This window comes from Solanum tuberosum, unplaced genomic scaffold (assembly GCF_000226075.1).
Source record: "Solanum tuberosum cultivar DM 1-3 516 R44 unplaced genomic scaffold, SolTub_3.0 scf00584, whole genome shotgun sequence".
NCBI classification, from domain to species: domain Eukaryota; kingdom Viridiplantae; phylum Streptophyta; class Magnoliopsida; order Solanales; family Solanaceae; genus Solanum; species Solanum tuberosum.
Genome location: NW_006239504.1, coordinates 254,586 through 270,020, shown reverse-complemented (window position 1 = coordinate 270,020; position 15,435 = coordinate 254,586).

The window sequence follows — 15,435 nt, the reverse complement described above, 5'->3', positions numbered from 1 at the left end:
AAAATGTAAATGAAAAGTAAAGGAAACAAAGATTAACACTTACTTGGTAAGAATTTCAGACAAATTTGAAATTTAATCGACCAACTTCACGTCTAGAAAAACCCAAGTCCAAAAGGAGTTCCGCGAAATAAGCCCTTATTCAAATATAACTTTTAAACAATGAATTTTAAATTTAAGAAATTTATTTTTTGCAATATTAATTTATCTAGGTGGCTATTATTTATCCAGGTGGAAATCCACATCATCAGTTTTGCCAGCTGTCGCGCGCGTGTAGTCACAATAGGAGCAGGTGGACGAAAAAGGTGTACGCGACGGAGAAATAAACAAGTTCGGGGATAATTAAAACGGAATTTAGTTTAGGCATACACCGTATAAAAAACTTCAAGTTCAGGAGAGTAATGATTACTTTTGCCTTCTACATATGTTAGAAGTCAAGTACACCTTTCCCCTTCTTCAATTTATAGACATTAATAAATTAGGAAATTAAATTTGGAATTATTCTTCGAGTTATAAATTAATTAATTCAAATAGTCAAACGTAAAGAAGAGGTAAACCATATTTTATATAAATAGAGAGAAAAAGAGGAGGACATTTCCTCTATTTTTAAAAGATAAATAATTTTGTTAAACGTTCCTAGAAGGGAGTTTTTTTTATAAATTAGTCTTGTAATCTTCTGCTCTAAGTTTACTTATGATCACAAGTCAAACAAAATTTGATCTATAAAAAAATAATTAATCTAAATTATCATTATTAATTATGTATTAAAACACACCTAATTGAACAGATGCTGACAGTTCAAATAGAAAAAGATGGACTAATTAACTAATTTGAGGTGTGTTTTATACATAAATAGGTTAGAATACATGAATAATATAAAAAATCTTTAAGCCTCAATGCACATAATAAGTCGAATTATATTTTGTACATAATATGAAATCCTTTATCATCACATAAACCTGCACTCAATTTTTCATATATTTAGATTTTATTTTTTATGTGGTTTGATCTATTGTTGTTCTTTTATTAGTTCGTTCCAGACGATCGATACATTTCTCTATTTGAAAATATTTTATCATGAAATCTTTAGTTATACTATCAAGCATAAGCTTATTAGCTACAAAGATATCAATATGTTTGAAATTTCAAGTTATTCATATTTTTTTCTTAAATATCGTATCAAATCAAATATTACGCCATAAAACAAAACTTTGATGGTACACATGACTCTCTGTACTGTCAAGTTTACTATGGTGCCAAGTTTACAAATTTTTTATTTTCAATTTTTCAAGTTACAATTAATTTTGAATTCTTCAGCCAAAACATTGCACTTTTATGTAGACAACAGACACAGAAAATGATGAAGTATTTCATTTTCATAAATATGAAAATATATACTATATAATAAGTCTAGACAATGATAGTGCGTAACTATTTTTTATATTATCAGGTCATTTAAAAAATAATTATAAAATCCTATAAAATTTTCGACATTGGCAATTGAGATATTGGAAAAGTATGTATCATATATATTAAGATAATGCATTCATGTTATATAAAAACAAAAAAGTACAAGAAAAATTAAAGAATCTGTCCAAGTCAAACTGCACATAAGGCAGCTCAAATCTAAAAAAAATAAAAATAAAATTAAGTCAGTGACGATTACATTGTTAGTATGTAAAACTTAAACTCTCTTCTTTTATTTGATGTTCAGTGGAAGAGGTTGGAAGTGGCGGAGGATGTGAAAAAGTCTCTTTACGACCAACAAAATTCCTTTGTGATACTTGACTGACCATGTTAGTACGAGCATTAGTACCGGGATTTGATCCAGGAGGACGAACTGGACGCCATTGCAAAGATGGTAATAAAAGATAATTAGTTTCTTCTTTATGTTCAAGAAATCTTGATGCTTCACTTGTTTCTATTTTTAAAAATAGAAAAAATAGCAAGATTATACAACAAGTAGCAAAAAAATTGTTATTTGCCATGTTAATTTAATTTGTTGGAAAAAAATAAGATGGAGTTTGAAAGAGTTTATGATTTTGGTGAATGAAGTTAGTGTGATGTGATTATAATTAATTTGTTGTGTATTTATACTCATTATAGAACGTATTGCTACGACTTTGATTTTTTCATGATTTTCTAATTTTTAAATTTTGTGGTGATATTTGACCATTGACTGTTTGTGGGTCAAAAAAAGAATTAAGCCAAAAAAGAAAATCATATTGAACTGGTCATATATTATATGAGAGAAGAAAAGAATATATAAAAATAAATAAAACTAGAACTGGTCATATGCTAGAGAAGCAACTGAAAAAAACTCATAAAATCATTTTTTTATTTCTAATCCGATATTTGATAATCTCGTAATTTTTTTTTTATTAATTCAGTTTCGTATCACGTACTTTTAATAGAAAATCTATTTAAGAGGAAAACAATCAATTTTTGCATTAACTATCTGATGTATATAACATATCAATACGATTAATTTGAATACACGCATAAAAAGAAGGCTCACCATAGAAGTTTTTAGAGTTTCCTACAAAGGAATGACTTCTAAGTAATTAAGGATCACACTCAAAATATCATATTAATAGTCGGTGTTGGGTATTGGGGTCGGATATCGAGGTCGGGGTCATGTGTCGGGTCGGGGTCGGGTCTTGAGTCAAGGTTGGGGTTGGGGTCAGGTGTCAAGGGTCGAGGTCGGGGTCATGTGTCGGGTTCAGGGACGGGTCTTGAGTCAGTGTTGGGGTTGCGGTCAGGTGTCAAGTAGAGTGTCGAGGTCGGGTCTCATGTCGAGTATCGGGGTTGGGGTCGGGGTCAGGGTCAGGGTCGAGTCTCGGGTCTCGGGTGGGGTGTCGGGGTCGAATCCCAGCTCAACAATTGGATCCTGAATTAGACTGTTGGGGCCGGGAGTCGTGGTCGATTGGGTCGAATCAGATACCAGGTCAGGGTCGCTCTTGGATTTTGTGTTGGGGTTAGGTTCGAGTGTCAAGATCATATTCCAATTTGAAAGTTGGGTCTCGTATCGGAAATGCTCAGGGTTAGGTCTTGGGTTGGGTCTTGGGATCATGTCTCACTTCGGATCATGGTCAGGGTTTTTTATTATTTTTTTTCTTTTAAAAAAGACCCCATTGGGCCAATTTATTTGAAATAAAACATTTGTGGTCATGGTCAAGATCAAATACCAATTCGAATGTCAGGTCCCGTGTGGGGAGTAGGGTCAGGTCTCGGATTGAGTGTCGGGGCCTAGTGCTGGATCGATTATTAACACATCCGCCTCCTACACATTTTTCATAAATAAATAGAAAAATAAAAAGATGATATATATTATTCCACTAATTACTACATGACTTATGATGGACAATTAGTACAATTGGCCTTTTTTTTTTACTTCAATTATGAAATAAAAAAATGAATAAAACAATGTAACAAAAGTAAGGTCTATAAGTGCAAAAAATTGTCATGAATTGAGTCATTTTAAGTGTCTTTTGGGATGTGATATTTGTTTAGTAGGATTAATGGTGCGCATCGCCTATATATTTATCGTTCTTGCTCAGGAACCAAACCACATACTATATTTTTGTGGATGTTGCTTTTTATGATGTGGATACTCTATCATTGTTGGAAGAAGGGAGAGGAGGAGGAGGAGCCACCTTCTTACGACCTGTAAAGTTCTTTTTAGATATTTGACTTGTCATGTTTGTACAACAATTGGTACCAGGATTTGGTTCGGGAGGAGGAACAGGACGCCATTGCTGATATTGTTCATTTCCCCTCCAAACACTTTCTTCTTGATCTTCTTTATTTTCAAGAAATCTTGCTCCTTCACTTGTTTCCATGATTTTATATGAAAAGTAAATGAATCAAAGATTATACAAATTAAATGTAGAAATACCTTCCTATACATTCATCAATTTGTTAATGCAAATAGAAGAGATTAGTTATATAGATCTCCTTCTACATCTAAGTTAATAAAAATTTAACTAGTAAAAAAAATTGCCTTGTCAAACCTCCTTCTTATGCTAGGTAATTGCCATTTGTCGAGTTGAAATGGTCCCTTCACCTCTTTCGAAAGATGTTGAAAAGAGTAGTAGAATATGTTATTTCCACTCATTGATGGCGATTCAGCCAAAATGTCCGCTACCTGATTAGCCTCTCTAATATGATCCCTCTCAATGGAGAATTATTGAATTTATATAATCCCTCTCATAACATGTAGCGTTTTTATTTTTTTCATGGTGTGATTTTGACTGTCAACTCTTGGTGTCACAAATAAATGTAGAAATTGAATTAGTCATATGTAAAATAATTAAAATAGATTAACCTAAAAATATTAATTAATCATATTTAGTACACCAAGATATGCTACTTTTCCCATTTATTTAAACGGGGAAAAGAGAAACAACAAAATCAAGTTTGAGTTTGGTTGTTGGGTTGCGGTTCAGGTTTACTTGGGGATTCATTTAAAATAGATAATTTAAATTAAAATTAGGTAATTTTGGTTACTTTGGAGAATTAAATCCGTCCAAATTAGGGGTATTTGTGTTAAGTCTAGTAACGATAAAGATATAAATAGCTTAATAATATGACAAATGACAAAATTAACAAATAAACGAAGGGTAGACATATTTTTTACCCCTTGCCTTTTATGTTATTTGGTACAATTATTAGGTGAAAAATGATTGGATTGAATTAAAACTGAGTTGATCATAGCAGATCAAGTTAATAAATGTGTCATATACTCAACCCACTCGAAATATGTGTGGTTCAATTATCAATACTCTAATCTGATCACTCATCTTGACCTAATTTAAGTATAAATATATTGTATATTAAAAGTAAAAATTGTTCCACCAACTTTAATTGATATAATTTTTGATTATTGACCCGACCTATAAAACTCTGGACGGGGTTACAAAGATTTTGATTATTTTCTACGATTATAGAAGTATGGGTGGAGATGTGGTATCAACATATTAGCTTATTGTCAATAAATTCAAACTCAGGGGCAGTTTCGTCTTTTCATTATGTAACGTGTTATGAGCTAAATTCATGTTGTATGGATATATACATAGTTGTGATGTGGAGTATAAGCAATAGATCGACATGCCAAATATAATGTGAAACTCTTTTTTGAATTTGTGTAATATAACTTGAAGTATTTTTTTTTACTGTAACAAAAATTTATATGATCTATTCAAATTATTGGGTCCGTGGCAGCATGGCATTGTTCATCTAGTACAAACAAAAACAATTGCAATAATTAAATCAATAAACAAATCAATATGAAGATGATATAAGTTATTCCATTAATTACTGCATGCCATATGAAGAATTTGTATATCGACCATTCTTTTACTTCTTTTGTGAAGCATGATGGTAGACGATACATGATAAAAATAAATAAAATAATGAAACAAATGTCCAACATTATCCAAAAATTATCAATTGAGTCATTTTTAGAGTCTTAATTAAAAGGTAGTAAGTAATATGTATTCCTAGGGTTGTAGCAACATAAATGATGCATCGCCTATTTATTATTCAGAAACCAAAATGAACACGCCTACCACCTACTATATTGTAGGTGGATGTTGCATGCTTTACGTGACTTGTTATCTTCAATGGGTAGCCATGCTAATTTCAACTTCCTTACGACCTGGAGGAGGATGGGAAACTTCCTTACGACCTGCAAAATTTCTTTCTGATATTTGACTTGTCACGGCATTAGTACCAGGATTAGATCGGGGAGAACGAACGGGGCGCCATTGCAAAGATGGTAACAAAAGATTTTCTTTTCCCTTCCAAATTATGACTTCTTGTTTATGTTCAAGGAATCTTGTTGCTTCACTTGTTTCAAAAAATTGGAACAAAAAAAGAAGCAAAATTACACAACAAGAAGTAGCAAAAAGATTGTTACTTTGTGTTGCCATATTGATTTAATTTGTTAGAAAATTAAGATGGATATTGAAGACTAATTATATGATTTTAATGAATTTGATAATTAATGAGACTGTGATGAATCATTAAGACATTTGGTGTATTTATACACTTATTATACCGTGTTGCTACTACTAATTAATTTGGTTTTTTTCTCAAATTGTTATTTTCAGTTTCATGGTATAATGTGGAATTGACATTGACTATTGACTACTTGACATCACAAAAAATATATTCAAGATATTGAACCAGTCATATGTGAGCTGAAAAAAGAGAGAATAATTTTAGGTCTTTTAGTTTTATTATGTTTTATTTTTTGTTAAAATTACTCAAAAATTTGTTAGTATTTCGATAACTTTCTTTGATATTATTGAGATATTTATCAGTCCATTTATCAGTTAATAGTTAGTCCATGTCATTGTATACTGTTAGTTAGTTACAATCAGTTAGAAGTTTGTTAGAGATTGTTAGCAGTAGTTTTTCAGTTAGTTCTATAAATAGTTTAGTTCATAGTTGTAATCTCAGATTGTTCAATTCAATACAGAGAGATTTGTTCTCCTATTCTTCACATGCTTCTCCAATGGAGATTGCACAGTTTCACCGTTCTAGGTGAATTCCTTACTCTCTAATCCATCAATTTGACATGGTATCAGAGCCAGGTTGCTCTCATTAGATCATTAGATCTATTTTTTTTCAATCGATCCATCGATTTCTCCGATAGCGGTTGCCTCGTGTTCATCGCGAATCTACAAGAGGATTTTCTGCATCTGCAGTCCCTTGATTCAACTTCATCGATGTCCCCTGTAAACACAACAATTTTCTGTATTTGATTCACCATGGTGGAAGCCACATATCCCAACACCAGCTCAACAGGAAACAATACAATCGATGTAAGTAGTCCTCTATACATTCATCCATCTGATAGTCCAAGTATTCTTCTCGTCCAGTCTGTGTTCGAAGGAGTAGGTTATAGGTCATGGAGAAGAGGTGTGATAAGGGTCCCTTTCTGTGAAGAACAAGCTAGTTTTCATAACTGGGGAATGTAGGAGACCAGCTCTCAATTCACCCCAATATCGCCAATGGGAAAGGTGTGATAATATAGTCACATCATGGATACTTAATTCCCTTGGAAAAGAAATTGCAGATAGTGTCGAATATGTCTGTGACTCTTTTGGGAAACTGTGGAAAAGAGCTAGAAGATCGCTACGATCAAAACGAATGGAGCCAAATTGTTTCAGATCCAGAAAAAAATTAATGATCTAAGTCAGGGTGCTCTGGATATTATTGTATACTACACTAGGATGAAGAAATTGTGGGAAGAGCTGAACAATTTGAATGTCAAAGATCAGTGCAGTTGTGTGTGCAATTGTAGAGGAAATGACAATATGCACAAGACAGAACAGGATAGAAGACTCATCCAATTTCTCATGGGGTTGAATGAAATTTATACTGTAATCAGAGGAAATATACTGATGATGAACCCCCTACCATCTATGGCTCAAGCTTTTGCTTTGCTAGTTCAGGAGGAAAAACAAAGAGAGATCAAACCTAACAATCAAATGTTCATGGAGGCAAGCTCAATGAATTCATCTATGCATGCCAGTTCTTCAGGAGCATCAGGTGGAGCCAGTTCTTCAGGATCATCAGGTGGAAGATAGCAATTCAAAACCAACTATTCTACTTTAACTGGTTACAGTGGGAGACCAAGACCATTTTGTGATTTTTGCAAGAAGTTGGGGCACATCAAAGATAAATGCTACAAATTACATGGCTATCCACAGAACAACACTAATGGCAATGGGCAAAATTCAAATGGTTATGGTAACCAAAACAGATACAATAATGCTCAGAATCAGAGGTTTCAGCCTAATTACAATCCAAATCACAGGTCTGCTAAAGGAAAGGGGATAGCAGCAAATGCCTGTGGTACTGATGATACGCCCAATGCAGAAAGAAATGATGGACCTTCACATTACTAAAATCCTAATCTCACCAAGGACCAGTATGAACAACTTATCAGCATGATGCAACAGTTTCAGATGAATAATGCAGGAGAAACCAATGAGGACTAGATGTCAAGTAGAGCAGTGAACTTTGCAGGTATGATAGCTTGCAACTCTTCTATTGAACTTGACAATCTTTCATGTGGATGTTTTAAAACTAAAACTGATTTATGGATACTAGATTCAGGAGCTACACATCACATGACTTCTACCAAAAGCCATCTCTCAAATATCATTGTCTTACCTTACCCCTTGTTAGTAGACTTACCCAATGGATACAAAGTTAAAGTAACAGAGGTTGGGAGTGTGAAACTTGCTTCTATGATTACATTGCACAAAGTTCTTTTCATCCCATCTTTCAGATATAATCTGATTTCCATCAAATCCTTAGTAGCTCATCTCAAATGCATTGCTATTTTTTCTGATTCCTCTTGTATGCTGCAGGGCCTTTCAATGAAGAGGCCTCTGGAGATTGGTAGAGTGCAAGATGGCCTCTATGTTCTGTGTCCAACCTGTTTACAGAAGAAATGTTTAGCAGTTAATCCATCTATCTCTTTTCAAAGCAATGCAATAGGTTGTCCACATAAAAGTCTTTCTCATTCATGTTCATGTACTCATTTACCATCTCCTACTCCATGTATTTCTTTTCCAACTGTAATGAATACCATTCACAATAATAAGAATGTTGTTTCTGATCCTGTGTCTTCACACTTGTCTCATGGTGTTAGTACTGATCTATTATGGCATTACAAACTTGGACATGCACCTTTTGTCAAAATGAAAAATATATCCTCTATTCCTGTGAAATTTGCTACAAAACAACCTTTCTCATGTGGTATATGTCCTATGGCAAGACAAACTAGACTGCCTTTCCCTTCAAAATCCCACAACACCACTAAAATATTTGAACTACTTCATGTTAACTTATGGGGACCATATCATGTAGCAACTCATGACAATTTCAAATACTTTATAACCCTGGTAGATGATTTCAGCAGGTCCACTTGGACACATCTACTAAGTTGCAAAAGCAATGCTTTGCACATCCTTAAAGCTTTTGTCAACATGGTTGAAAATCAATTTAAAACCACCATTCAAACCATCAGATCAGATAATGGTCTAGAATTCACCAGCCATGAGTCTACTCTTTTCTTCCAATCCAAGGGCATTCTTCACCAGAAATCATGTCCATACACACCACAACAAAATGGTGTGGTAGAAAGAAAGCATAAATACCTCTTAGAGACTGCTAGAGCTTTGCTATTTCAGTCCAAACTACCAGTCAAGTACTAGGGTGAGTGTGTACTCACATTGTACTCACAACAACCTTTATCATTAATAGACCTCCATCTTCCATTCTCCGCAACAAAACTCCTTTCACACTTCTATATAACCATGAACCCCAATATTCCCATATGAAAAGTTTTGGTTGTTTGTGTTATCCAATCACCCCAAAAGCCCACAGAACCAAATTTGATCCAAGAACTACTCCACATGTGTTTGTAGGATATCCCTTTGGTACTAAAGGTTATAAGGTGCTTAACTTGACCACTCATAAAATTCATGTATCCAGGGATATAGTGTTCCATGAGACAGTGTTCCCTTTTACTATGATTGACAAGTTTACTTCTCCTACATTTGGTTCTTCTCCACTTTTTGTATTTGACCACTTCCCCATTCCAGTTGTTGAACCTTCTATTAACTTACCTGCAAACAACAATGTGCAAACTGATCATGAGTCTGCAAGAGTAACATTTCCCAATCACTCCACTCATACTGATCATAGTTCTACTAATCCTGAACCACCAGTAAGGAGATCTACCAGAATTCCCAAGACACCTGCTTATCTCACAGACTATGTCCACACTGGAAATCACCCTGCAACACCAAGCCCATGTTTCCCTACATACCTCATTTTCTAATCATCATCATGTGAGCTCTAATATCTTGTATCCTGACAGTCAATCTTTAGTTTTAAATGTCTTCAATGACTGTGAGCCATCTTCATATGAAGATGCAGCTATGGACCCTGCATGGCAAGCTGCAATGACACAAGAACTTTCTGCTCTCCATGACAACAATACTTGGACTCTTATGGGTCTTCCCTGTGGGAAGAAGGCTATTGGTTGTAAGTGGGTGTACAAGATTAAACATAAGGCAGATGACACTATAGAAAGGTACAAAGCAAGACTTGTTGTAAAGGGATATACTCAGCACTATGGTATAGATTATACAGAAACTTTTTCTCATGTTATTAAGATGACAACTGTGAGGGCTCTAATTGTTGTTGCTGTGAAGAGACATTGGAATAACTACCAGCTTGATGTAAATAATGTTTTTCTCCATGGTGACTTACATGAGGAGGTTTATATGCAACCACCTCCAGGCCTTGCGCTTTCTGATTTTGGCCTAGTATGCAAGCTAAATAAGTCCTTATATGGGCTGAAACAAGCCAGCATGCAATGGTATGCCAAGCTGTCTGATGCACTTAAGTCAAGGAGATATACTTATTCTCTCAATGATTATTCTTTGTTCTACAGAAAAATGGAGTTTTCTACTATTTTTACAGCTATGTATGTAGATGACATCTTGCTCACAGGTACTGACATTGAAGAAATAAATAATTTGAAAGAGTTCCTACACAATCAGTTCAAGATCAAGGATCTGGGGATATTACACTACTTCTTAGGTCTGGAAATCCTTTATACTGCAGTGGGAGTCATCATTTCACAAAGGAAATTTGTTTTGGATCTTCTCAAAGAGTATCAATGTTCTCAATTTTCCAGCTTCAATTCACCCCTTGATGCAACTGTTAAGCTTAGAGCTAATGAGGGTACACTTTTATCAGATCCTAGCTCTTACAGAAAGTTAATTGGGAAGCTCAATTTTCTCACCAATACTAGGTTAGATATTGCATATGGGGTCCAACATCTTAGCCAGTTTATGCAGAATCCTAGAGAACCTCACATGCAGGCTGCTTACCACATGCTCAGGTACCTTAAGAAAGATCCAACACTGGGCATACTCATGTCTTCTACTGATGATTACAAGGTACAAGCATTTTGTGACTCTGACTGGGCTACATGTCCTGATTCCCGCAAATCAGTCAGTGGATATATTGTATTATTCGGCTCTAGTCCTATTAGCTGGAAATCTAAGAAGCAGGAAACCATTTCGCTTTCCTCAGCTGAAGCAGAGTACAGGTCCCTACGAAAGGTAGTTGGTGAGCTAACTTGGTTGGAACGATTGTTTGATGAACTCACAATTCCTAGAAATGGTCATTTCCTTGTTTATTGCGATATCCAGTCAGCATTACACATTGCCCGTAATCCAGTTTTTCACGAAAGGACAAAACGCATTGAGGTCGACTGTCATTTTGTACGAACCAAGCTTCACGAAGGCCTCATTTGTTTGAATCACATTGGCACCGGTGATCAACTGGCTGACATACTCACTAAAGCACTTACTGGAATCAAACATGTTGCTATACTGGACAAGTTGGCTGCCTTGATATCGCCTCCAACTTGAGGGGGGGGGGGGGTATTGAGATATTTATCAGTCCATTTTATCAGTCCATTTATTAGTTAATAGTTAGTCCACGTCATTGTATACTGTTAGTTAGTTACAATCAGTTAGAAGTTTGTTAGAGATTGTTAGCATTAGTTTTTCAGTTAGTTCTATAAATAGTTTAGTTCACAGTTGTAATCTCAGATTGTTCAATTCAATATAGAGAGATTTGTTCTCCTATTCTTCACATGCTTCTCCAATGGAGATTGCACAGTTTCGCCGTTCTAGGTGAATTCCTTACTCTCTAATCCATCAATTTGACAGATATAAATTTAGATCAATCTTTTTTCTTTTTATCACCCTTTTTAATGACTATATACTTGCAAATGGACTATTTTGCACAAATCTTAATCATTTCAACGATGAATGTTCATGCCTTGATATAAATATCAAATATTTATATATTTCAATCAAGAATATATGTAAATAAATTAATCACCTAGCATTTTTATTAATGTTTGGGATAAATAATTCTATTTTTGTAACCTTAATAAAAAGTTAAATCTTTATTACTCAACAATTACTTTGTTTGAATCAATCCAACAACAAGACTAAAGAGATTTATGAATAGAAGTCACATAAAGAGAATTGAAAGGTTGATTTTATTGTTTCACTTTTTCACGTCAATTCCAACAATTAATAGTTACATAAACATTGTAAGGGAAATAGGAAACAAAATAGAGGATAAAGACTTTGAAGAGTGAAAAATCGATTTTATTTTTTTTTTAAAAAATAGTATCATATAAATATAAACAATTTTCTTTAAGATACAATAAAGTCGTTTATATATGTTAATATTTGTAAATTTTTCTTCTTAGTTACTTCATAAAGGAAGACTTAATTTATAGAGTTATAAAAGTGACTATTTTAAAATAGTCATCTTATTTCATGAACAAATATATTCATTTAAATTCAAGTTTTAAATAAAATTTGAAAATTAAGACTATTAATATATAAATAATTCAAACTTATTTCACCTGTCATTATAGGATAATTTCATTTTACCTATATTATAAATTAGCTTACATGCCTGAGTAACAATTAAGGGGGTTGTAGTTTTAGAAGCAAGTTATATAGAGACTAATTATGTATAAAGTAATAATACATGAATTGTAGTGTATAAATTATTAAATTAGTAATATAGAGATTAATTGTCATGCGGTGACACTATAATACGGATATTATAAGGTAGGGATTAATTATTTACTTGCTCAATGTTTGATTTTTATTGTATTAAAAATTAGTGTGTAATGTATATTTTAAAATATATCTTCAAACAAATAAAATAATTGTTATTATGTTGGGGGTTATTTTTGTCATTCAATATAATAATCTTAATTCAATATAATAATCTTTTGCACAATAAATTCAAATTTTATTTCTATCTAAAGAAAAAAAACTCACTCACCCAACAAATTCAAAGTTGCGTCGTTCACATTAGGACAGTTCAAAATCGATTCGAAATTGATAATTTTAAATTGAAAAAATAAGTTATTGATTTATCGGTAACATAATAGATATTAGTTTAACAATTTTAATTTTTTTAATTATTATCGGGTTATCAGTTCTTAACAGTTTGAGGTTTTTTTCTTAATGGGTTAAACGATAATCCGATAGTAAATTAATAAATTATATTTATACCATTCGGTATATAAAGTCATTGACTTAGGGTTTAGTTTCATATTTTTTAATTTTTGGTAGTCTCAAACTTTAAGTTATTCTACAATATGTTAGTATTTCTTTTGAACAAGATGCCATCTATCAAATTCATGTGCATGCATGGTGTATTTGGTTTATCACCATGTTTCAAAGTGATTTTCATCAATTATTTATTTCTGTGTGTCAAATCTTAATGGTTAAACCGATAACCAATAAGTCAATATCTTGATGGTTTAATAACGGTTTAGCATGTCTACAAACCAATAAACGATAAGTTAAACCGATAAACTTCAAAACCAAATTGAACCGTCAGATCTGCAATCCTAGTGAACATTGGACTCATTAAAGGAAAGCACTCCCAACATAATTTTCTCTACCAGAACTCCTAACAGAGTTTAACATTTATATATATATATATATATATATTCATAAGAATAATTTTCATCATATATAAATAATATAAAAAAATTTCAAAAGCAATTCAGATGAACCCCATTATATATAAATAATATAAAAAAAAATTCAAAAGGAATTCAGATAAACCCTTAGTCCTATTTATGTTATTGTTATTCAAATTGAATGTTTGTGTTATCATTTGATGAATCGAGACTCAAAATTAATCATAATAACAATATTTGCATAAACATAATATTAATAAGATTATAATATTAAAGCTAAGGCTCCACTATTTTTTACTCCATACATATATAGATAGCTAATGTGCTATTGAAAATTAGTACATTGGCCATTCTTATTTCTCTCCATCTACTTCTTTTGTGAAGCATGATGGTCGATACATAAATTAATAAATAAATAAATGACGGAAAACTCTGTTCACCAATGCTATGATAGATGGAAAAAAATCACCAACAATTTTTTGTGTCTGTTGTGGATATATACTTGTTATCAGAAAAGGGAAGTGGAGGAGGATGAGCAACTTCCTTACGACCTGCAAAGTTCCTTTCTGATATCTGGTTTGTCACGTCTGTAAAGGAGTTGGTTCCAGGATTTGACCCCGGAGAACGAACCGGACGCCATTGCAAAGATGGTAAGAGAAGATATTGTCCATTATTTTCCCTCCAAACACCTTCTTCTTTATGTTCAAGGAATCTTGCTCCTTCACTTGTTTCCATGCTTATGAAAAATAAAAGAACCAAGACTATACAACAATAAGTTGCATAAAAATTGTAACAACTTTTTGCTACCATGTTGATTAATTGATTTAATTTGTTGGAAAATTTAAGATGGGAAATGTAATAATATTTGATTTTGGTGAAATTGGTAATGAGATTATGATGAAGATTTAGTGTATTTATAACCTTTCATAACGTGTTATATATTGCTACGACTTTAATTATAATTGATTCAATTTCATTGTATTGTTTTGAATGTTGACTACTTGGCGTCACAAAGAAATTTAGAAATTGAATTGAACTAGTCTTAAAAAGAAAAAAAAACTCATATTATTATTCACACCTAGCTAAATCTACATGGATATTGTTGTTTATCGAAAATAATTACTCTACCTTTCCACAATGGTATAGTCCGTGTATATTATACCTTCTTCAAAATTTACTTGTGGGACTACATTCAGTGGCGGAGTCAAAATTTTCGTTGAGAGGTGTCAAAATTAGATGAAAAAAAATGTTGAAGTAAAAACTTGAGCCAAAGATCGAACACCAGACCATTGAGAGCTTTTGCATCTCCCTAAATGTTGCACTTTGCGCCAAGAGATGTCAACATTAATATATATTGAAATAAAATCCAAATTGATATACTTATACAACGTAATTTTTCAACGAATGAGTCTCGTTTAATATCTCTCGGACAAAAATGGCTCTACTCTTTTTACAAGACTACACTACATATATTATTTTTGTTGTAATTAAATCTACATGGATTGTATTGATTACTTTTCAATAGGGGTGTACAAAACCGAACCGAAAACCGAACCAAACCGCAAATCGAGTCAACCCGAAAAAAAATCCGACTAGTGGTTTGGTTTTGAAAAAAAAAACCCCACTATATTTGGGTTGGTTTGGTTTTAACTAAAAAAAACCAACCCGAGACCAAACCAACCCGAATTTATATATATAATTTTAAAATTTTATTTTATACATAAAAATATTTACTTTGATATAATTTTTAAATATTTCTTATACTTTTCCATAGTTTTTATCTTTTAATATATTATTTCAAGTTTGAAACTTAGAATTATGAATGGACCAATAAAGATTATAGTCCACAGATGTTGGTAATTATAATAAAG